Raw genomic sequence first — 23,275 nt, 5'->3', positions numbered from 1 at the left:
TGTCTACGTGCTCTATGATGACACCTGTCTTGGGAACTGTCCAGAGTAGAAGCAAATCCCCAAAGCAAACCTCTTCTACTCTGTGCAGTTCCCGAGACAAGCAGATATGTCAGCAGAGAGCACTTTTGCCAGACAGAAAAGAACAACTCAACTTCAGCAGCTGATAATTATTGGAAGGATTAAGATTTTTTTTAATAGAAGTAATTTACAAATCTGTTTAACTTTCTGGAGCCAGTTGATATATTTTTTTTCCTGGAATACCCCTTTAAGTTTAACTTTCCCCATACGTAGGCATCTAGACCTTCAAGACGCCATAACTAACCACACTTTAGCTATAAAATACACATGACTTTTAAACCCATACACATGACGTTACCCTTGGCAATACACCACTAGACATCTTATCCCCTATCCAAAGGCTAGAGATTAAGATGTCAGATTGCCGGGGTCCCACTGCTGGGGAACCCCAGGATCTCCGCTACGGCACCCCGCTATCATTACTGCACAGAGCACGCTCGTTCTGTGAGTAATGACGGGCGATACAGGGGCCGGATCATCGTGATGTCATGGCTCCGCCCCTCATGACTTCACAGCCTGCCCCCTTAATGCAAGTCTATGGGAGGGGGCGTGATGGCCGCCACGCCTCCTCCCATAGACTTGTATTGAGGGGGCGGGCCATGACATCACGAGAGGCGGAGCCGTGACATAATGATGCTCTGGCCCCTGTCATTACGCACAGAGCGAGTGTGCTCTGTGCAGTAATGATAGCGGGGTTCCGTAGCGGAGATCCTGGGGGTCCCCAGCAGTGGAACCCACGGCAATCTGACATCTTATTCCCTATCCTTTGGATAGGGGATAAGATGTCTAGAGGCGGAGTACCCCTTTAAGCTAAATCAGATGAGGTATTCTAACTTGTGGGCTCAGACTATACAAAGGCTCCAGTGCAGCAACAATAAATATACTGTATCAACCATCCAGTTTATTAAGAGTTGCTAGACCACTTACAAGCAATACTTGGTATATACATTTCTCATGTAACAAACTTCATGTATTCCTGATACTGTTGTTCTGCAAAATGTCATCTTGTTCATTTGCCAAATGCAAAACACTTGTCATGGGATGCTGAGTTCAATAGTGTTTACACTCTTTCAAGGACAATGTCTATTACAGTATCTCTGACCGTGAAGGTAATGTATTTTACCTGCAGCAACCACAAAATGTAGTGGTGGATGAAGACTATGTAGGGTCATGCATGCAATTTAAAATTAAATAATAATACAATCAGATCTAGGAAGAAACATAGAGTACTCTGTCGAGCTCAGAGTGACTGCGCTATGGGAGAATGTGATTTGGAGTATTTTTAGCCCTTTTATACTGCTCCTGTGTGAAGACGTAACTTTGACTTTGAGAGCCTTACTGTCTGAGGCATAGTAGTCCTAAGATTAGTGGTGGTAAAAATGTACAGCCCTATGTACAATGTAGAAGAGGCAACTGAAAATTGAATATCCATACAGGGACATACTCTCTCTATTTTGGATGCATATGTTACAGTTATACCCAGGCAGCAGTGCCAAAAGGAGCTTAGGGCTCATCTACCACCCTTCCAGTACTTATCAGCTGCTGTATACTACAGATAAAGTTGTGTAGCTCTTTCCAGTCTGACTTCAGTGCTCTCTACTGACACCTCTGTCTGTGTCGGGAACTGTTTAGACAGGAAAGGTTTACTACGGGAATTTGCTTCTATTCTGGACAGTTCCAGACACGGACAGAGGTGTCAGCAGAGAGCACTGTGGTCAGACTGAAAAGAACTACTCAACTTCCTCTGTAGTATACAGCAGCTGATAAGTATGGGAAGGATTAAGGTTTTGAAATAGAAGTTATTTACAGATCTGTATAACTTTCTGGCACCAGCAGATTTTAAAACATTTGTTTTCTACCAGAGTTCCCCTTTAAGTTTATGCTTCTGTGTCTATATAGTCTTCATAATTGTACATGAGGTACATGCTGCAAAATTCATATTCCTTACAGGTGTAAATAAAACAGCAATTCGCTCCTCTCTCTTAAGTTGTTTGGAGTTCCTCTGCTGGACTTTATTGTGTGTGTGAGGTGGGCCTATAACACCTTCAGCTGCTGGTTCTGCAGGCAGCATTTATTAACTAAAGTGCAGGCAATAATAGAATACAATAACAGCTCAACAATAACAAGAAAAGCATTCAGAATGTTAATATGAATGCTCAGCCTCCTAACCCCTTAGGGACGCAGGACGTACAGGTACGCCCTTGCATCCTGGTACTTAGGGACACAGGGTGTCTAAATCGTTCTCACGAGCAGGGACCCAGGGTTAATGTCGAGCACTGCTGATCAGCTGATCCCAGCTGATCGGGACCATCACGGTAAAACCGCAATGTCCCGATCAGCTGAGTGGACAGCGGAAGGGCCCCCACCGGCCTCCTTGTCGTCTGATCGGGGATCTGCTGCTCCAGGAAGCTCCAGCAGGCTGGAGCAGCAGTGCATCGGTAACACTGATCTATGCTATGCATAGCATTGGTATAGCCTCCTATGGGGACTAAATAAAAAAAAAGTGTTAAAAAGAAGGGTAATAAGAGAATTAACCCGTTCCCAATAAAAGTTTGATCTCCCCTCCCCTTGCCCATTTTGAAAATAGAATAATGTAATAAAAAATTAAAATAATCATATGTGGTACCGACACGTGCAGAAATGTTCAAACTATTAAAATATAAGGTTAGCTAAGCTGCATGGTCAATGGCGTACATGTAAAAATATACCATATATAAGTCCAAAATTGTGCATTTTTGGTCACTTCATATACCATAAAAAAATGATAAGCGATCAAAAAGTCCAATATAAACAAAAATGGTATCGATAAATACTACAAAAAATTAGCCCTCATATGCAGAAAAAGAAAAAAGTTATAGGGGTCAGAAAATGACCATTTTAAACATGCTAATTTTGGTGTATGTAGTTATGATTTTTTTAAGTAGTAAAATACAATTGCATAAATTGGGTATCCTTGTAACCATATGGACCTATAGAATAAAGATTGTGTCATATTTACCAAAAAGTGCACTGCGTAGAAACGGAAGCCCCCAAAAATTACAAATGTTTTTTTTTTTTCACCTCACAAATAAATTATTTTTTTTTTTTATTATGTTATAAAATAAGTGATGTAATTACAAAGTACAGGGTGGGCCATTTATATGGATGCACCTTAATAAAATGGGAATGGTTGGTGATATTAACTTCCTGTTTGTGGCACATTAGTATATGTGAGGGGGGAAACTTTTCAAGATGGGTGGTGACCATGGCGGCCATTTTGAAGTTGGCCATTTTGAATCCAACTTTTGTTTTTCAATAGGAAGAGGGTCATGTGACACATGATGAGTTTGGTTTTTATGTAACTTTATTCTTTCATGAGTTACAAGTTTCTGACCACTTATAAAATGTGATCAATGTGCTGCCCATTGTGTTTGATTGTCAATGCAACCCTCTTCTCCCACTCTTCACACACTGATAGCAACACCACAGGAAAAATGCTAGCACAGGCTTCCAGTATCCGTAGTTTCAGGTGCTGCAGAATGGGCAAAACAAAAATTGGAACAGGACCCTCAGTTTAAAGGGGTTGTGCACTGCCCGGCCTTTCGGAGCTCCGCTCGCAGCGTCCGGAAGTTCATTACTCCGAACGCTGTGTGCGGGCTTCCGTGTGACGTTGTGGCCGCCCCCTCGTGACGTCATGCCCGCCCCCTCGTAACGTCGTGCCTCCTTCCCATAGACTTTCGTTGAGGGGGTGGGCGTGACGTCACGAGGGGGTGGCCGCGAACACGGAAGCCCGCACACAGCGTTCAGAGTATAATGAACATCCAGATGCTGCGAGCGGAGCTCCGAAAGGCAGGGCAGCGCACAACCCCTTTAAGCAGAAGATTTTGTTCAGGGATGAGGCAAACTTTTATGTGAATGGTGATGATAACAAACAAAACCACCGCTATTGGTCTGACACTAACCCACATTGGATAGATCCCTCCAAGACTGTTGGAACACAAAAATTGATGGTATGGTGTGGTATATGGGGTACAAAGCTACAGAGCTACAGCAGTCCCGAGGATCAGAAGTAAGCTGTGCCGATCGTTCTCTTGTTTCTTTGACATTTGTAAATTACTTCTATTTCACAATCTTAATCCATCCAGTTCTCAGCTGCTGTATGTTCCAGAGGAAGTTCTTTTATATTTGAATTTCCTTTCTGTCTGACCACAGTGCTCTCTGCTGACACCATTGTGCAGTAGTATAACATCCCCATAGCAAATCTATCCTGCCCTGGACAGTTCCTGACATGGACAGAGTTGTCAGCAGAGAGCACTGTGGTCAGACAGAAAGGAAATTCAAAAAGAAAAGAATTTCCTGTGGAGTATACGGAAGTACTGGAAGGATTACAATTTACAAATCTGTTAAACTTTCTGGCGCCAGTTGATTTAAAAAAAATGTTTTTAATGAGTGGAGTACCCCTTTAAGGACAAAGCCCATTTTGGGCTTAAGGGCACAGACAATTTTATTTTTTCGTTTTCGTATTTTCCTCCTCGCCTTCTAAAAATCATAACTCCTTTTATATTTCCATCCACAGACCCATATGAGGGCTTGTGTTTTGCATGACCAATTGTACTTTGTAATGACACCTTTCATGTTACCATAAAATGTACAGCTAACCCCAAAAAAGTATTACTTGTGTGAGGAAATTGAAAAGAAAACTGAAATTTTGCAAATTTTGGAGGATTTTGTTTTGGCGTTGTACACTTTACTGTAAAAATGACAGGTTTTCTTAATTTTTTCCGTATACAGGTCTGTATGAGGGCAAATTTTTTTGCACCATGATCTGTAGTTTTTGTTTTTTTTTGTACCACTTTTACGTAGATGTGACTATTTGATCGCATTTTTTTGTTATATTTTTGGAATGTGATGTGACCAAAACACAGCAATTTTGGACTTTCTTTTTCTTTTTTTTTACGTTTACTCTGTTCACCGTATGGAATAATTTACTTATATGTTGACAGTTTGGACATTTACACACGTCTATACCAAATATGTTTATTAGTCATTTTTTACACTTTTCGGGGGTAAAATGGAAAATGGGGAGATTTACATTTTTATTGGGGGAGGGGATTTTTCACATAAAAAAAGTTTGTTTTTTTTTTAACTCTTTTTATGTCCCAATAGGGGACTATTTATAATGTTCAGTGCTATGCATAGGCATGCAGTGAGGGGGCCTCTGGCCGCAATCTTGGATGATCGGATCCTTGCGGAAGTGCTGCGGGCAATCCGATCAGCCATTTAAAGTTCCGCATTGCTGCAGATGCCATAATCTGTATTGATCACGGCATCTGAGGGGTTAATGGCAGACATCAGTGCGATCACAGCTGTTCCAGAGTAACATTTCTTGTCAGGTGACCACTTTCACCTATGGTAGATTACATGCCCAGTTGCTCTCCTTTCCACTGTTGGCAAAAATGCTTTTAGCTAAAGGGACAAGGAGGGGGCTGGGATAGCCAAACCACTGGACATTAGAGTTTGGAGTACTAACTTAGTATACACCACACACTAGAAAATCAATAATTAGAGCTATTAGGTAAAAGGGTCGTGGTCCCAAAAAAAAAAAAAAAAATTATCTGCTTATGCCTAGTCAACTTTATATAACTGTTTTTAATAACATTCATTTATAACTACTGTGCCTCCGGTTTTGTTAACCTTAAAATTAAAGGGGTTCTGCAGCCTAAAACTACTGATGGCCTATCTACAGGATCGTTGTAGTGCTGACATCCAACACTCATGCCCATCTGCTGATCAACTCCGTTATGGTGTTGGAAATAAACAGTGTGGATGCCAAAAGCCTCAGTTCCGTGCTGTTTGTTGTGGTGGTGCTTGGCAACTACAAGGCAGCTCCCACCGAAGTGAACAGGAACTGCTCTGCAAATTACCAAGTGCCACAACTAGAAACAATGTACACTGTTTAGTTCCGGCGCTGATCTGCTGATCAGTGTGGATGCCAAGTGTCAGCACCCCATTTTTATTTGTTTTTGTGCTCTTTATTTGAACACTTACTGAGTACCCATCGTTGCCCAGTTTTTTCGACCTAATCCTTGTGTGGGAGGAAAAGCAACATAGGAGGAATCTCTTGTCCTCATATCCTGTCCTCCTATTTTGTCCTCATATCCCAACCTCATATCCTGTCCTCATATCATCCCAACCTCGTATCCTGTCCTCATATCATCCCAACCTCGTATCCTGTCCTCATATCCCTTTCTCATATTCTGATCTCATATTCCCTCCTCATATCCATCCTCAAATGTTGTCTTCATATCCTGTCCTCATATCGTGTCTTAATATCCCGAACCTCATATCCTGACCTCATCCTGTCTTCATCTCTAGACTTTATTTCCAGATTTTATATCCCAAACCTCTTATCCCCTTCTTACATCCCGACCTCATAGCCTGTCCTCATATCCCATCCTGTTTTACCATCCTTAAATGCCATCCTCATATCCCATCCTCAGGTGGGGCTGAGTTGTGATGAAGAGATTATAGGGCAAAAATAGAAGGGGACATGGCTTTGTGGGAGTGGGCGTGACTTACAAGCCAGACTGATGCACAAAAATGTGGAAAATAAAAGGGGTGTAGCTTGAAGGATGGGTGTGGCTTTGCGATATGGGGAGTGGCATGTGGGAAGGGTGTGGTTTGCAAGCCGAGCTGACGCACTCACCAGTAGATGCAGAGAGGAGCTTCTGAAGTAAGGTACCATATGTCCCATATACTTGCATGGGACTTGAGACAAAAAAAAAAACATCCTTAAAGGGGTATTCCAGGCCAAAACTTTTTTTTTTTATATATATATATATATATATATATATATATCAACTGGCTCCGGAAAGTTAAACAGATTTGTAAATTACTTCTATAAAAAAATCTTAATCCTTCCAATAGTTATTAGCTTCTGAAGTTGAGTTGCTGTTTTCTGTCTAACTGCTTTCTGATGACTCACGTCCCAGGAGCTGTGCAGCTCCTATGGGGATATTTTCCCATCATGCACAGCTCCCGGGACATGACATCATCATTGAGCAGTTAGACAGAAAACTTCAGAAGCTAATAACTATTGGAAGGATTAAGATTTTTTAATAGAAGTAATTTACAAATCTGTTTAACTTTCCGGAGCCAGTTGATATATAAAAAAAAGGTTTTGCCTGGAATACCCCTTTAAGGTAAGTAGGTAGGTTAGGGTTTATTTAACTATCTTATTTTTTTTATTTGACATATAAGGTACATGTGTACTAAGTATTAAAAATATCCCCAGCAATATGGAAGTTATGCTGGAACATATATTTCCCATAGACTTGCAAATGGGTGTGGGTTAAGATTAATTTATCTACCCTATATTTGTAGTTGAGATATAAGTAGCACATGTGTCAAGTTTTATCGAAATATCTTGAACTGTTTGGAAGTTTTGCTGGAACATACACACACACACATTGATATATACTAGCTGAGTACCTGAGTACTAGCTGAGTGAATCCTTGTTGAGGAAAATCAACAAAGGAGGAAGCTTTTTACTTCATATCCCATCCTCATATATTGTTGTCATATCCCGTCCTCTTATCCCGACCTCCTATCCCGATCTCCTATCCCGTCCTCCTGGCCGTCCCCATATCCCGTCCTCATGGCCTGTCCCCACATCCCATCCTCTTGTCCCATCCTTATATCCTGTCATTTCCATACATTTGCCATAGATTTGCATGGCACTTTTAAACAAAAACCCAGACCCTCACAAATGGGGGTATTTAAGGGTTAAATTAACTATCCTCCATTTTAAGTGGACATATAAGTAATATGTGACCAAGTATTATCGAAATATCTCCAGCCGTTTGGAAGTTATGCAGTTACATATATTTCCCATATGTGGGACTTTAAACAAAAACCCCAACCCTGGCAAATGGGGGTGAGTAAGGGTTAAATTACCTATCCTATGTTTGTTGTTGACATATTAGTAACGTGTTCTAAGTTTCATGTTAATATCTTTAGCCATTTGGACGTGATGCTGGAACATACACACATACATGCACACACACAAACACTGGGGGTAGATTTATCATTAGGTGTCTATTGTAGACACAGATCTACCCCTTTACACTGCCTGTCTAATTTACACTCTTGCTCAAGATTTACTAAAGTTGTGCACTCCTTTGATAAATTTTGTGCAAATATAGAAACGCCCAGGGCCAGACTGGCCTACCGGGATACCGGGAAAATTCCTAGTAGGCCGTCTGCCCTGTGGGCCGACAGTGTCTGGAGGACAGGCTGCCTGAGTACCGACAAGTCACTGTGTCAGCCTGTCAGGAGTGTCAGGACCTGTGTGCACCACAGCGGCAGCATCACACACAGGTCCTGACACTCCTGACAGGCTGATGCAGTGAGCGGAGGTCCGGAGGCTACAGAGTCTGTACTGGGAGCTATACAGACAGGACACTCACCTCAGGATTAGTGTTGCTTGCGAATATTCGCAATGCAAATTTGTGAATATAGCACTATATATTCGCAATTACGAATATTCTTTTTTTTTTTCTTCACAGTACACATCACAGTGATCAACCCTCTCTGCTTCCAGCTTGTGTGGTGTAAAGAAGGCTCTAATACTACTGTGTGAGACTGGCGTGCGAATTATCGCATATGCGAAAACTAGCATATACAAATTTTTGCATATTCGAATTCTCTCATATGCAAATTTTTGTATATGCTAATTTTCGCATCTGTAAATTTTCGCATATGCAAATTTTGCGAATATATGATGAATATTCGTCAATATATACGCAAAATATCGCAAATTCGAATATGGCCTATGCCGCTCAACACTCAGGATCTACTCTTTGCCTTTTCACTGCTCCTGGCTCCTCCTCCTGTTGGCACACAGTCACTGCAGCTGATCGGTGGAATATTTACAGCCCTGGGTGAGAGGAAAGGGAAACCTAATGTGTGAGGTAGGGGGGTGGGAGTCCTGTTATGTGGTGTGTGTGTTGGGGGGGGGGGGCTTACTGCAGAGGGGGAACCAGTGATGTGGGTGGGGGATTGCTGAGGAGGGGAGACCTGTTTTGTGTGGGGGGCTGAAGAGGCGGTGGACCTGTCATGTGGGGGCTGGAGAGGGGGGACCTGTGATTGTGTGGGGGGGGGTTGTAGAAAAGGGGGGACCTGTGATGTGGGGGGGGGTGCTGGTGGAGAGGGGGACCTGTTATGTGCAGGCTGGAGAGGTGGGTCCTGTGATGTGTGGGGGGGGTTGCTGGAGAGGGGGACCTGTGATGTGTGTGTGTGTCAGGGGGGGGGGGGGGTGCTGCTGGAGAGGGGGACCTATGATGTGGAGACTGGAGAGGGGGGACCTGGTATGTAGGGTGGGGGTGGGTTCTGGGAAGAGAAGACGTGCTGTTACTATTTTGTAAGGGGGGAGGCATTTTTTTTTCAATTTAAGTTGTTTGTCACATTGTCCAGATTCGCCCAGCCGTCCTGTCGCAAATCGCGTTTGTTTATGCTAATGAGGGCCTCGGGGCATGGGCAGAGCTCCAATCCGAGCTTGGGGCATGCTGACGTCATTTTTGCCTGGCGACTGCTCTGCCCGGCTCATCAATATTTGCCGCTTCTGGAAGTACACTAACACGGGCCAAGGAGCAGGGAGGGGGGTTATGAATATTGATGAGACGGGCGGAGCGACAGCCCGGTGAAGATGATGTCAGCATGCCCCAAGCTCGGATTGGAGCTCCGCCCATGCCACAAGGCCCTCATTAGCATCTGGACAATGTGAGTACTGTTTTAATCAACACCACACTACAAGCCTGTGTGGCAGGTTTAGTGCAGATGATACTACTGACAGATTTCCTTTAACATTTTTTTATATTAAACTACAGTTAAAGGACAAATCTCACATTTAAAATTTGAAGAATAGGGGATAAGTTTTAGATCGCAGGGGGTTCAAGCGCTGGGGCCCCCTGTGATCTCCCATATGGAGCCCCTGTGCTGTAGCAATGCTGTGGGGCTGGTATGCTAACTTTTGCAGGGCTGGTTTCTGGGTCATTCTCCAGACACCCACTGCAATCTGCATTTATTAACTGTAAAAGCCGGCGGCACATGCGGCTACACTGCGCTGCCCGCCGGCTCCTGCATACACCGCTCATAATTCATAATCCCTGCTTGGGAGATGGGAGCTCTGATTGGTGAATAGCTATTCATCAATCAGAGTTCCTGACTTCCTGCGGCGGGGATTATGAATTATGAGCGGTGCATACAGAATCCGGCGGGCAGCGCAGTGTAGCCACATGTGCCGCCGGCTTTTACAGTTAATAAATGCAGATCGCAGCGGGTGTCTGGAGGATGACCTGGTGCGATCTGCCCCTCAGCCCCTGGACTATAACTCCCATCATGGGCGGAGTCTGTCCATGATGGGAGTAGTAGTCCTAACTGTCCCAAAATAGTGTATATAATTCTCAGATGCTTTAGAACACTTTGGTACGTGTCCTCCGAGGTGGTATATATTTGCGCAAGAAAAGTGCATTTGCCTTTTTTTGCGTTTAAAAAAAAAAAATGCAGTTAATAAATTTGATTCTACAGTAGAAAGTGCTCTATGGTGAATTTAACCGTAGACACGGCTATGAAGAATTCTATCAGATTTTGTGCAAAAAAAAATACTCTTGCGCAAATTTTTGCGTAAAAAATTGACAAAAAAAAGGTCTATATACAATGATAAATTCCCCCCCATTGAGTTTTATATATATATATATATATTGCTCAAAAAAATAAAGAGAACACTAAGATAACACATCCTAAATCTGAATGAATGAACTAATCGTTTGAAATACTTTCATCTTTACATAGTTGAATGTGCTGACAACAAAATCACACAACAATGATCAATGGAAATCAAATGTATCAACCCATGGAGGTCTGGATATGGAGTCACACTCAAAATAAAAGTGGAAAACCAAACTACAGGCTGATCCAACTTTGATGTAATGTCCTTAAAACAAGTAAAAAAGAGGCTCAGTAGTGTGTGTGGCCTCCACGTGCCCGTATGACCTCCCTACAATGCCTGGGCATGATCCTGATGAGGTGGAGGATGGTCTCCTGAGGGATGTCCTCCCAGACTTGGACTAAAGCATCCACCAACTCCTGGACAGTCTGTGGTGCAATGTGGTGTTGGTGGATGGAGTGAGACATGATGTCCCAGATGTGCTCAATCGGATTCAGGTCTGGGGAACAGGCGGGCCAGTCCATAACATCAATGCCTTCCTCTTGCAGGAACTGCTGACACACTCCAGCCACATGAGGTCTAGCATTGTCTTACATTAGAAGGAACCCAGGGCCAACTGCACCAGCATATGGTCTCACAAGGGGTCTGAGGATTTCATCTCGGTACCTAATGGCAGTTAGGCTACCTCTGGCAAGCACATGGAAGGCTGTCCGGCCCCCCCAAAGAAATGCCACCCCACACCATTACTGACCAACCCGTCATGCTGGAGGATGTTGCAGGCAGCAGAACATTCTCCACGGCGTCTCCAGACTCTGTCACGTGCTCAGTGTGAACATGCTTTCATCTGTAAAGAGCACAGGGCGCCAGTGTTCTCGCCTTTGTGTTCTCTGGCAAAAAGTCCTGCACGTTGTTGGGCTGTAAGCACAATCCTGACCTGTGGACGTCGGGCCCTCATACCACCCTCATGGTGTTTGTTTCTGACCATTTGAGTGGACACATGCACATTTGTGGCCTGCTGGAGGTCATTTTGCTGGGCTCTGGCAGTGCTCCTCCTGCTCTTCCTTGCACAAAGGTGGAGGTAGCGGTCCTGCTGCTGGGTTGTTGCCCTTCTACAGCCTCTTCCACCTCTCCTGATGTACTGGCCTGTCTCCTGGTAGCACCTCCATGCTCTGGACACTACGCTGACAGACACAGCAAACCTTCTTGCCACAGCTCGCATTGATGTACCATCCTGGATGAGCTGCAGCCAGCATTCAAAAATGACCAAATCATCAGCCAGGAAGCATAGGAACTGAGAAGTGGTCTGTGATCACCACCTGTAGAACCTCTCCTTTATTGTGGGTGTCTTGCTAATTGCCTATAATTTCCACCTGTTGTCTGTTCCATTTGCACAACAGCATGTGAAATTGATTGTCAATCAGTGTTGCTTCCTGAGTGGACAGTGTGATTTCACAGAAGTGTGATTGACTTGGAGTTACATTGTGTTGTTTAAAGAGGCACTGTCATTGTTAAAAACTTTATATAACTTTATATATATATATAATTTTATATTCATATATTGCAGCACTCATTATAATATGACATTTCACAATATACACCTATTAAAAAAATTTAAATTTTCACCTGGAATTCAAGCTCAAAATAGCCGCCACTAGGGGGTCGCCTGTCTTTTAGCCAGACAGACTAGTCTAGATTTTACAGCATACTGGATACCGGCCATAAAGCATACCGGTATCCAGTATAGGAGATCTCTATTGTGCATGCAAAACTACAGATAAAGGATGTGTGGACATGCTGGGAGCTGTAGTTTTAAAACAGCTGGAGGCAACACTGCTCTAACACAGTTGTTTACAAACATTGCAGCTTCAGTTGTTACTAAACTACAACTCCCAGCATGCTGAAATAGTCAAAGCTTTCTCGGACTCCTGAATGACAAAGAAGTTGATCAGACATTCAGGAGTCTGTGAAAGATGACTGACACACATAGTGACAGCTATGCTGATTAGCATCCAGCTTTACTAGGAGAAGATAAAACAGATAGAACATGTATTCATAAAAATGCTGTACTTTGATCAAAAAAATCCTTGCACTCATTTTATAAAGATCTATTCTTATATTTATACATTTTATCCTGTTATGAATTCACCATAATCTCTTCTGATTACTGCAGACAAGCTCCAACTATCTTCCTCTGACACATGACACAGCATAAAACCAGAAAGGAAAGGGTTACAGAGTAGAGAGTACTGATTGGCTGACTGCCCAGGCTTGCTCCTGTGAGGGAGACAGACTGACACGCCCCCTCCAGCCTGCACAATGAAAAAGTAACTCACCAGCAGATAAATGCTTATATCTCTGGATATATAGGTCCAAGACACATAAAAATTATATGCACATGATCAAGAATGGGTCCTGAGTAACATATCACTTTTTTTTTGCGCTATGACAGGTACACTTTAAGTGTTCCCTTTATTTTTTTTGAGCAGTGTATCATTTGTTTGTGTTTTTCTGTACCTTTTGTTTGTAAATATGTGTATGCTATGCATGTATCAGTATTCGCTTTGATGCATCAATGGAGGGGGCATCATTTGTGATATTGGTATAGGACCCAAAATACACTAGTTATGTCTTCGCCCTCATCTGGTACAAGAAACTATGATCAGACTTTTACTGGTTAACAATATCATTTAACCCCTTAACGACACAGGACGTATATTTACGTCCTGCGCCGACTCCCGCGATATGAAGCGGGATCGCGCCGCCGCCGATAATGCTGATCACAGGCGTGTTAATACACGCCTGTGATCAGGATGAGAGATCAGTGTGTGCAGTGTTATAGGTCCCTATGGGACCTATAACACTGCAAAAAAAAAGTAAAAAAAAAGTGTTAATAAAGGTCATTTAACCCCTTCCCTAATAAAAGTTTGAATCACCCCCCTTTTCCCATTAAAAAAATAAAACAGTGTAAAAAAAAAAAATAATAAACATATGTGGTATCGCCGCGTGCGTAAATGTCCGAACTATAAAAATATATAATTAATTAAGCCGTACGGTCAATGGCGTACGCGCAAAAAAATTCCAAAGTCCAAAAAAGCGTATTTTGGTAACTTTTTATAACATTAAAAAATGAATAAAAAGTGATCAAAAAGTCAGATCAAAACAAAAATCATACCAATAAAAACTTCAGATCATGGCGCAAAAAATGAGTCCTCATACCGCCCCGTATGTGGAAAAATAAAAAAGTTATAGGGGTCAGAAGATGACATTTTTTAACGTATACATTTTCCTGCATGTAGTTATGATTTTTTCCAGAAGTGCGACAAAATCAAACCTATATAAGTAGGGTATCATTTTAACCGTATGGACCTACAGAATAATGATAAGGTGTAATTTTTACCGAAATATGCACTGCGTAGAAACGGAAGCCCCCAAAAGTTACAAAATGGCGTTTTTTTTCGATTTTGTCGCACAATGATTTTTTTTTCCGTGCATTTTTGGGTAAAATGACTAATGTCACTGCAAAGTAGAATTGGCGACGCAAAAAATAAGCCATAATATGGATTTTTAGGTGGAAAATTGAAAGGGTTATGATTTTTAAAAGGTAAGGAGGAAAAAACGAAAGTGCAAAAACGGAAAAACCCTGAGTCCTTAAGGGGTTAATCTAATAATATGATAATGATCATTTATTGAAGACCTGAAAAGAACCTTTGTACTGCACACTTTTTGTTGCCTGATCTTCTCATCTGAGATAAGTAGGAGACCTACAGTATCCTATAGCACAGTGGTCTTTAACCTGCGGACCGCCAGATGTTGCAAAACTACAACTCCCAGCATGCCCGGACAGCCAACGGCTGTCCGGGCATGCTGGGAGTTGTAGTTTTGCAACATCTGGAGGTGCGCAGGTTGAAGACCACTGCTATAGCATCTTCACGGAACAGTTCCTGGATCTCCAGCCGTCCCTAAAGTATAGACCATACTTTGTGTCTTCTGTTCCCTAACGAGTGTCTCGTAGCATCTGGAATTAATGTTTCCTGTCATTTTCAATAATGTGACAGTGAAGTCCCATTTTTAATGCACTGGCATTTAGCATGCCACAATATTTGAGTTATTTTACATTCGTCCTGCTGCTGTCCTGTTATTACAGCTGTTATGAAGTTCTGACAAAAGGGCACATTTCTTCTTCCTCTGTTTCTCCATAATTGCTTTTCACCGTATCTCTGAATTGTAACCATGGTGATCGGCCGCAGTCATCACAAGAACCTTTGTTATTTCCCTTGTGTGAATGAAAGACAAAGTGGCAGAAATATCTTGTACATTAAAAAGGGGGCAGAGATACAGATGCGACATTCTTTGGGAAATCGGGGGAGGGGGGGGGGGGGGTGGGTGGGATGTAAGCTTTTATATTTTAACACTCATGAATGGCTAGAGACAAATTAATTTGGATCAATTTATATTTCTGTGGGGCCAAAAGGGAAACTGGAAACCAATGTCACTGACCTTGGGGGAAAAAAAGGTCCCGTTGTTATCACTCCAGTGCGGGAAATAAAAGGCCCAGTCATTTCCATCCTGGTGGATGCTGGGTACATTGTCAGGTCGGTGAATAAGGGGCACTGTTATCATATTAAAGTCCAGTAAATTATGACTGGGAGATAGACATTCTCACTCATAATAAAATTCACTGCCAGCATTGTAAAAGTTGGTTAACTTATTAGAAACTTGTCTTTGTCTGCAATACAATGAAGAGCGGCAAGAGGAACAGGCAAGGAGATTGTGTAGAATGGCAGAAAGACGAGCGCCTAAATGACAACCACCGCTTATTCCTGTTACAAGACACTGCTAGAATTGTTCACTTTATTATTTCCAATATTTAAAGGGGTATTCAGGAAAAAACTTGATATATATATATATATATATATATCAATTGGCTCCAGAAAGTTAAACAGATTTGTAAATTACTTCTATTAAAAAAATCTTACTCCTTCCACTAATTATCAGCTGCTGAAGTTGAGTTGTTCTTTTCTGTCTGGAAACAGTGCTCTCTGCTGACATCTCTGCTTGTCTCGGGAACTGCGCAGAGTAGAAGAGGTTTTCTATGGGGATTTTTGTTTCAAGAGAAAAGAACAACTCCACTTCAGCAGATCATAAGATTAAGATTTTTTAATAGAAGTAATTTACAAATCTGTTTAACTCTCTGGAGCCAGTTGATATATAATATATATATATATATATATATATATATACATATATATATATATATATATATATATATATATAAAACGTTTTTTCCTGGATAACCCCTTTAACAATAAGCACAATCCAATGCTTGTGACCTGCTTACATTTTCAGTTTCCCAATTTATTCAAGTATTTGCCTTTAGTGAGGTTGGACTTTTTGGAAACCCAATGAGACCCACCGTGCTCTAGTATCCAGAAAAGCATGCATGATTTGCCATAAGGCAGTGTGTCTCCAGCTGTTGCAAAACTACAACTCCCAGCATGCCCAGACAGCCAAAGACTATATTACTGATCTAAGAGGACCTCTTAAATCAGTGTTTCCCAATCAGGATGCCTTCACCTGTGGCAAAACTACAACTCCCAGCATGTCCGGACAGCCTTCGGCTGTCCGGGCATGCTGGGAGTTGTAGTTTTGCAACAGCTGGAGACACACTGTTTGGAAAACACTGTCATAGGGTTTACACAGTACATTTACCCCTTCCACATCACAGAGGTTACAAGTGTGACAAACCTCCGAAAAGTTGTGTTTTTCTTCTGCTATGGTACATGAGGCCCATCAAACTGCCCATATTGAGGGTACAAAGGCAGATGGTGAAGAAGGCGCAATCTTTATGGTTCCAGAAAAGCAGGTCACAGCTGACACAGTAGAACTTGTTCTTCAGCTGTACCGCACTTACTACCAGCCGGCGCCCTCAGGTGCAGACAAAGCAAGTGTTCACTCAGCATCCTCTGTTATCCGTCTCCACAGTTTTCACTGTTTCCCGATTTTTGCGTGTATTTTTTTTTGCTCAATTTTTAATCAAACTTTACAAGTGGAATTCTAAATCATGGTGTATGGTAGAGCTGCTTATGTGGTGGACATCGATTTATCAACTACGTGTTTTCTCTTTACACGCACAAATTTTGTGCAAGTCTTGATTTTATTGCGCAAATATACACCATCAAGGTGGTGTTATAAAAATAAGTCCAGCAATATGTAATACATACTCCAATCTGTATAGACTGTAGAACTGTGTAAAATGTTAACTTCATGAGTGCTGGAGATTGCACCTGTATAATGTAACCATGGTGACAGCGAAGCGTACAGCTAAGAATACTATTGTACAGTGGGGGTCAAAAGTTTGGGCACCCCAGGTAAAAATTTGTATTAATGTGCATAAAGAAGTCAAGGAAAGATGGAAAAATCTCCAAAATGCATCAAATTACAGATTAGACATTCTTATAATATGTCAACAAAAGTTAGATTTTATTTCCATCATTTACACTTTCAAAATAACAGAAAACAAAAAAATGGTGTCTGCTAAATTTTGGGCACCCTGCGGAATTTATAGCATGCACTGCCCCTTTTGCAAAGCTGAGAACTGCCAGTGTCATGGATTGTTCTCAGTCATCATCTGGGAAGACCAGGTGATGTCAATCTCAAGGGTCTTATGCCCAGACTCATCTGACCTTGCCCCAACAATCAGCACCATGGGTTCTTCTAAGCCAGGGGTCTCAAACTCCTGGCCCGCGGGCCATTTGCGGGCCGCAGAACAAAAGTTTGTGGCCCGCACCAGGTATATGTAGTTTGTATTGCCGGGACATGCAGTTCCGGGCACCGGGCAGGTAACTTCTTCAGGCATTTAGCCCTGCTTCGGGCAAGCAGTGCTAAATGCCGGAAGGCTTCACTTACCCTGCTCTCCACCTCCCGGTCTCCGGTTGGCCAGCCGGCCCGACTCTGATGAGGGACGTTGCGCATCTGACGTCCCTCCGCAGACCCGCACAGGAGGACATCAGTGACGTCACTCGTCAGGCCACGCCGTACAGGAGAAGCACAGCGCAGGACCGGTAAGTGTGTTTATGTTTGTGTGCATGTGTGGATGTCTGTGTGTGTGTGTGAGAGAGAGTCGGGAGGGGGGGGGGGGTTGGGTGAACTACAATGCCACCTAATGTGGGGAGCCTGCTTCTACCTAATGTGGGGAACCTGCTACTACCTAATGTGGGGAACCTGCTACTACCTAGTGTGGGGTACCTGCTACTACCAAATGTGGGGAACCTGCTTCTACCTAGTGTGGGGAACTTGCTACTACCTAATGTGGGGGACCTGCTTTTACCTAATGTGGGGAACCTGCTTCTACCTAATGTGGGGAACCTGCTTCTACCTAAGGTGGGGAACCTGCTACTACCTAATGTGGGGAATTTGCACCTACTTAATGTGGGGAACCTGCTTCTACCTAATGTGGGGATCCTGCTGCTACTACCTAATGTGGGGAACCTGCTTCTACCTAATGTGGGGAACCTGCTACTACCTACCTAATGTGGGGAAACTGCTACTACCTATCTAATGTAATGAACCTGCTGCCTATCTAATGTGGGGAACCTGCTGCCTACCTAATGTGGGGAATCTGCTGCCTACCTAATGTGGGGAACCCCCAGAAGTAGCACCCCCATCATCCATCAGCTCATGCTATTACCACACGGGGTAGGGGGAATGGGGGGGTTGCTGGTGTATGATGAAGGGTGCATGATGGGGGCATCATATGTAAAGGGCGCATGATGAGGGCATTATATGTAAAGGACGCATGCGGCCCAGCCTCACCCAGCTGCTATCTCCAGTGGCCCCCAGATACTTTGAGTTTGAGACATCTGTTCTAAGCAGTTACTTAGAAATATGAAACTGAAAATAGTTGACGCTCACAAAGCTGGAGAAGGTTATAAGAAGATAGCAAAATGTTTTCAGATGTCAATATCCTCTGTTCGGAATGTAATTAAGAAATGGCAGTTATCAGGAACAGTTGAAGTTAAAGCAAGATCTGGAAGACCAAGAAAAATATCAGACAGAACAGCTTGCAGGATTGTGAGAAAAACAATTCAAAACCCACGTTTGACTGCACAATCCCTCCAGAAAGATCTGGCAGACACTGGAGTTGTTGTACACTATTCTACTATAAAGAGATATTTGTACAAATATGGTCTTCATGGAAGAGTCATCAGAAGAAAACCTCTTCTATGTCCTCTCCACAAAAATCAGCATTTGAACTTTGCAAATGAACATATAGGCAAGTCTGATGCATTTTGGAAAAAAGTTCTGTGGACCGATGTGGTTAGAATTGAACTTTTTGGCCGGAATGAGCAAAGGTACGTTTGGAGAAGAAGGGAAACAGAATTTAATGAAAAGAACCTCTGTCCAACTGTTAAGCATGACAGTGGATCAATCATGCTTTGGAGTTGTAGTGCAGCCAGTGGCACAGGGAATATCTCACGAGTAGAAGGAAAAATGGATTCAATGAAATGTCAGGAAATTTTGGATGCTAACTTGATGCCATCCGTGAAAAAGCTGAAGTTAAAGAGAGGATGGCTTCTACAAATGGATAATGATCCTAAACACACCTCGAATTCCACAGGGGATTATATCAAGAGGTATAAACTGAAGGTTTTGCCATGGCCTTCACAATCTCCTGACCTCAACATAATTGAAAATCTGTGGATAGACCTTAAAACAGCAGTGCGTGACAGACAGCCCAGAAATCTGAAAGAACTGGAAGACTTTTGTAAGGAAGAATGGGCAAAGATACCTCAAACAAGAATTGAAAGACTCTTGGCTGGCTACAAAAAGCGTTTACAAGCTGTGATACTTGCCAAAGGGGGCAGTACAAGATATTAACTCTGCAGGGTGCCCAAACTTTTGCAGACGCCATTTTTTTTGTTTTCTGTTATTTTGAAAGTGTAAATGATGGAAATAAAATCTAATTTTTATTGACATATTATAAGAATGTCTAATCTGTAATTTGATGCCTTTTGGAGATTTTTCCATCTTTCCTTGGTTTCTTTATGCACTTTAACCCCTTCCCGACCCATGACATACATGTATGTCATGGGTCGGCTCCCATTCTATAAGCGTGGCCCCTCGTCATATCGGGTCGGGCCCGGCACCTAGCAACGGCCGGGACCTGTGGCTAATAGTGCGCGGCAGTGATCGCGGTGCCACGCACTATTAACCCTTTAGACGCGGCGCTCAAAGTTGAATGCCGCTTCTAAAGTGAAAGTAAACTAATGCCGGTTAGCTCATGGAGCTGCTCGGGATCGCCGCGGCAAAATCGCGGCATCCCGAACAGCTTACATGACAGCCGGAGGATCCCTACCTGCCTCCATGCTGTCCGATCGCCAAATGACTGCTCAGTGCCCTACCTTGGTCTGATCCGTGCCACCATTCGCCCGCACTTGTAGTTTTAATCTCTATGTATATCCAGCTGTAAATGGCAAAGGCGGTGCTTCTGCGGGCTAAGTGACACTGACGTCAGCGCCGCTCATGAATATTCATCCTTCCTGCTCTCCCTCTCTTCGCCGCTCATAACCAGAGAGAGGGATGAATATTCATGAGCGGCGCTGACGTCGGTGTCAGTTAGCCCGCAGAAGCACCGCCTTTGCCAGTTACAGCCGGATATACACTGAGATTAAAACTACAATTGCGGGCGAACAGCGGCGCGGATAAGACCAAGGTAGGGCTCGTTTTAATCAGCGTCCCACACTATCCACCAGTACATGTGGATAGTGCGGGAGAAAATATGTGACAGTTTTCCTTTAACCCCTTCCCTAATAAAAGTTTGAATCACCCCCCTTTTCCTATTTAAAAAACAAAACTGTGTAAATAAAAATAAAAATAAACATGTGGTATCTTCGCGTGCGGAAATGTCCGAATTATAAAAATATATTATTCATTATACTGTACTGTCAATGGCGTACGCGCAAAAAAATTCCAAAGTCCAAAAAAGCTTATTTTTGGTCACTTTTTATTTCATGAAAAAATGAATAAAAAGCGATCAAAAAGTCCGATCATTACAAAAATGGTACTGTTAAAAACTTCAGATCACAATGCAAAAAATGAGCCCACATACTGTCTCATATGCAGAATAATTAAAAAGTTATAGGGGTCAGAAGATGACAATTTTAAACGTATACATTTTCCTGCATGTAGTTATGATTTTTTCCAGAAGTACGACAAAATCAAACCTATATAAGTAGGGTATCATTTTAACCATATGGACCTACAGAATAAAGAGAAAGTGTAATTTTACCGAAAAATGCACTGCGTAGAAACGGAAGCCCCTAAAAGTTACAAAATTGTGTTTTTTCTTACATTTTGTCGCACAATTAATTTTTTTTCTGTTTCTCTGTAGATTTTTGGGTAAAATGACTGTTGTCATTACAAAGTAGAATTGGTGGTGCAAAAAATAAGCCATCATATGGATTTTTAGGTGCAAAATTGAAAGAGTTATGTTTTTTTAAAGGTAAGGAAGAAAAAACGAAAGTGCAAAAATGGAAAAACCCTGGGTCATGAAGGGGTTAATACAAATTTTTACCTGGGGTGCCCAAACTTTTGATCCCCACTGTATGTGCAGGGAGGAAGAATGAGGTATGGCTGTTAAGTCTATGTATATGTGTGATCATGTAAATGCAGCAGAACTGAGTGTATGATCATGTGAATGCAGCAGAGCTGAGTGTGTGATTGTGTGTATGCAGCAGAGCTGAGTGTGTGATTGTGTGTATGCAGCAGAGCTGAGTGTGTGATTGTGTATATGAAGCAGAGCTGGGTGTGATGGGATATATGCAGCAAAGCTGAGTGTGTGACTGTGTATGCAGCAGAGCCAAGTGTGCGATTGTGTGTATGCAGCAGGGCCGAGTGCGCAATTGTGTGTATGCAGCAGCAGAGCCGAGTGTGCGATTGTGTGTATGCAGCAGAGCCAAGTGTGCGATTGTGTGTATGCAGCAGAGCCGAGTGTGCAATTGTGTGTATGCAGCAGAGCCGAGTGTGCAATTGTGTGTATGCAGCAGAGCCGAGTGTGCGATTGTGTGTATGCAGCAGAGCGTGTGTGCGTGTGTGAGTGTGTGCGTGAGCATACATATTTTTTAACCCAGACATTCTGTATACTTTATAAAGATTTATGATTTTACTATTGTGCAGTTTGTTCGGCCCACACTGCTGCTCCAGCACTTCTAGCTATGTGAGCAGTGTACTGTGGGAGAATGCCACAGCTCACAGTGAAGTGTGAGGTAGAGAAGGATTGCACAATAGGGGAAGGGGGGCTTTCTATATTTGCGCAAAAATTATCATAGAAAGTGTGCAATTTTTGTACATTTTGAGCAAGAGTGTACATTAGACAGGCAGTGTAAAGGGGTAGATCTGTGTTTACAATAGACACCTAATGATAAATCTGCCCCAATATGTTCCATTATCCCAAAAGAAATTACCAGATCAGCTTTTGCCAATGAAAGAAATTCCATATATGACTATAAAAAGTTTTTTCATTGTATGACCTATAAACATGAGGATGTGCTCTCATTGAAACTGCTTGTAATGAAGGCTTCCATCTTGACTGACACAGAACTCTTTGGTAATGAACAATCCATCCATCAGAGCCAGGGGCCAAATAATATGGATATGAAAATTAAGAGGGTAAAGCCCTGACCCCTGTATGTGATTCACTGAATTTAGCAAAAGATCTTCTGGGGGACATATTCCAGGACCTACTGGACATATTTAAAGGACAACTGCAGCGCAATATACACTTATCCCCTGTCTACAAGATAGGGGATAAGTGTTTGATCGCGGGGGTCCGACCGCTGGGACCCCCCGAGATCTCCCTAACGGGGCTCCGCCATTAGCGCTCATAGTGAGCGCTAAGCTGCGTAGCGTTGACCTAAAGGTCGACTGTGATGCCCCGTCTCCTCCCCGTCCCCATACAGTTCTATGGGGGAGCTGGGGAGGCTCTCCCATAGAGATGCATGGAGGAGGCATGCAGGCCGCAACGTCATGCTGCGGCAGGCACGCCCCCTGCACGGGAAAGCCACAGCACAGCCGAGGCCCCATACAGGAGATCGTGGGGGGTCCCAGCGGTCGGACTCCCTGCGATCAAACACTTATCCCCTATCTTTCGCTGCAGTTGTCCTTTAAAGAGTACCTGTCATCAAACCATATTTTCTAAATGAACTCAGATTATATTCCCTAACTACTCCTAACACCCCTCCTGCCCTTAACATTTTTTCTGAGCTTTAAAATGCTCTGTATCATATCTTTCCCCTTACTAACATTGTGTGAGTTCCCGGCAGGAGAAAGTGGGCGTTCTCCAGCAGGTGCAATGTCACTGAAGCCTGCGAGAGCCGAGCCTCACCATGCCCGACACGCACTTCCTGAGTTTGGTCTCCCGCCAGGCCGAGAGGAGACCAAATCAACTGTGTGACTTGCGGCAGGGAACAGAGCAGAGCCACCTAGTGGCTATTT

The sequence above is a fragment of the Hyla sarda genome, chromosome 4, assembly GCF_029499605.1.
Source record: "Hyla sarda isolate aHylSar1 chromosome 4, aHylSar1.hap1, whole genome shotgun sequence".
In the NCBI taxonomy this organism is placed as follows: Eukaryota; Metazoa; Chordata; class Amphibia; order Anura; family Hylidae; genus Hyla; species Hyla sarda.
The sequence above is the reverse complement of the archived record's forward strand: the minus strand, read 5'-3'. Positions refer to the sequence as shown.